General features: G+C 43.7%; 1 pseudogene; it reads right to left on the bottom strand.

Moving 5' to 3' along the window:
* Positions 1–748: 748 nt before the first annotated feature.
* The window catches only part of LOC118018963, a 7163-nt pseudogene continuing 4990 nt past the window's right edge, over positions 749–2921 (bottom strand).

Here is a 2921-nt window from a genome sequence, read left to right as displayed (position 1 = left end):
CTGTGTTTGGGAATTCAGACTTTAACCAGGGCAGACTTTGCAATCATGGGAAATGCCAGGAACAGCAGATTTGCTCTTTGGAGAGCTCATAAAGGTCACAATGGGGAGAACAGACTGAGAGTGACATGGGGAGGTGGGAAGTCCAGGCCAAACATGAGGACAGGAGCACTAGGAATAGATGGAAAAGCGGAAGCTCAGGAAAGACGAGCAACTTGCCTTCTCCCATCCCTACTGAGTGGTAAAGCAGGATTTTGAAACCAGTTCAAGAGGGCCCCCAAATCCTGTCACTTTTCCACTGCACCCAATTTCCCTGCCATGTGTAAAGGACAAACTTAGCATGGGGGGATTAAGGAGTAGAGTGCGAAATGGGCTGGAGGGAGAACACACTAGAAAGGGAAAGACCCACTTGAACCCACATGCGAAGGGGGACCTAGGGAAAGGAAGAGAAAGAAATTCATGTTTGTCGGTCACCGTGGAAGAGGTTGTCTACCACACTTCTCAAACTTTAAAGTGCACAAGAATTCCCCGGAGATCTTGTTAAAGTGCAGACTCCGATTCAGTAGGTTTGGGTTGGGGCCTGAGATTCTGCATTTTTAATAAGCTCCCAAGTGAGGCCCATGCTGCTGGTCCAGGGACCACAGTTTGAGAAGCAATGGTGGAGGAGTGGTTAGGAGCCCAGGGTTTAAGGCAGACCAGGAACTGAATCCTGGCGTGGGCACTTATCAACAGTGTGACCTTGTGGAATGTATTAGTTCACAGGGCTGCTATAGCAGAATACCAAAACCTGGGGGGCCAAAAACAACAGAAAGCGATTGTCTCACAGATCTGGAGGTGAAATGTCTCAAATCAAAGCATCAGCAGGGCCAAGCTCTTTCTGACAGTTCCGGGGGCGGGGGAGGGGGTGCTTTCTTGCCTCTGTTAGTGTCTGGTACTTGCTGATAAGCTCTGGTGTCCCTTGGCTCGCAGATGCATCACCCCAGTCTCATGGCTGCCTTCTCTTCTGTATCTTCATTCACACTGTCTGACCTCTGGCAGTGTCTGTCTCTGGGTCCAAATGTCCCCTTTTCATAAGAATGCCAGTCATGTTGGATTAGGGTCCACCCTAATGACCATTTAAACTTATTTCTATAAAGACTCGATTTCCAAATAAAGTCACATTAGGACTTCAATATGCCTTTTTTTGCTGGGGGGTGGCGGGGGGGGAGACATATTTAACCCATAACAGGCAAGTTATTTTACCTCTCTGAGCCTAGGTTTTTTTATCTGTATAATAGGGATGATAATTCCTACTTTTTTTTTTTTTAAGATTTTATTTATTTATTTGAGAGAGAGAGCATGAGCAGTGGAGAGAGGCAGAGGGAGAGGGACAAGCAGACTCCCTACTGAGCTGGAGCCTGATGCGGGGCTAGATCCCAGGACCCTGAGATCATGACTTGAGCCAAAGGCAGATGCTTAACTTTTGACTGAGCCACCCAGATGCCCCAGTAATTTCTATCTTATAAAGTTAAATTAAATGAATAATAAGGGCAGAGTGCCAGCACACAGGAAGTATTACTAGGCATTTAAAATCCATCTCATTTAACTATCGCTACCACCTGCCCTGTGATGTCTGCTTCATCATTCCAACTGGATATCAGAAGAGACCGCGACTCAACAAGGACAAGAAACTTGCCCAAAGTCACACCATTATTAAGATTTAAAATCCAGTTTTCTCCCAAGCCCATGATGTTTATTCTCACTCCAAGGAGGCTGACTGGGGGTACTGGCAGTGGAGGTGGGGTTAAAAACTATTTCCTGCAGAGGCAACAGCAGAGAAAGATGATGATTATTTTTATTTAATCGTGGAGGGACATGTGCCGAATACAGAATCTGGTTTCAAAATGCCCAGAATCACAGATGAAGTGTTCGGAGAGTGCAGGGCTTGGAGGGAGGAGGGGGCAAAGGACAGATGATATATGAAGTCCAGTGCATGAATCATGTTCACCAGTTTCTGTCATCCTTTTTCATGTTGCAAGGCTGCATTGGCACTTTTTTTTTTAATAGGCCACAGAAATTCACAATCAAAATTTCAAAGCTAAAAATACCTCCATGCCATCCTGGAAAATATTAAACAAAACAAAACAAAACAAAACAAAACAAAACAAAACACCTGAGTGCTTTCCAGCCAACAAAGAGAGAAATGTGTAGGCTGTGATGAGTAATTGAACCTACTTTTGTCTGTTTGCAATAAACATTTGCAAAACACATTATCCTTTTGACATTTCCGTGAGGATTGCTCATACTCTATTTTCTGCAAAATGCCTTCCACTCTTACTAGGTTCCTGTAATTACCTCTTTGGAAAAAGACCATCTCAGGCTTCAGAGACATTATCAATTTTCAACAGTTGATTCCTAATTTTTGTTGATGTTACTGTTATACTGAGCTATCTCTTGAGAGTGGAGAACCAATGCCATCCTAAGCTACAGATAGATATGGAGAGCCTGAGAGCTAGCCAGAAGAGTGATGGGGATGGAAAAGCAGGTGGCAGTTTGATGATATTCCTTCTGTATTTGTCAATCCTATGGTCTCTGCATGGCCCAGCTGCAGTAAAGGGAGCTCCAGTGCCTGGGTTCTGACCCTCTGTCATTTTCAAGCTGTGTGGCCCTAAGAAAATTGCTTGAACATTCTATGCCTAGATTTCCTTATCTATAAAACTGGGATAAAAATAGTACCTATATCACAGAATTATGAAGATTGAGGAAATTAATATGTATAAAGAGTTTAATGATGTGCATCTTATAGTATCCTCAATAAATGGTAACTATGATTGTGATTATGCTTACTGGGCATGAAGAATGATAGCCTGGAAGCCAGAAGATGTTGTCACTTATGGAGTGTGGAATCTCCTTGATTTCATTGGCAAAATGGACCTACACAGCAT

Source organism: Mirounga leonina, unplaced genomic scaffold (assembly GCF_011800145.1).
Source record: "Mirounga leonina isolate KUSES-001 unplaced genomic scaffold, KU_Mleo_1.0 Mir_173, whole genome shotgun sequence".
Lineage (NCBI taxonomy): Eukaryota > Metazoa > Chordata > Mammalia > Carnivora > Phocidae > Mirounga > Mirounga leonina.
Note: the sequence above shows the minus strand (reverse complement) of the source record. Positions and strands in the feature narration are given on the sequence as shown.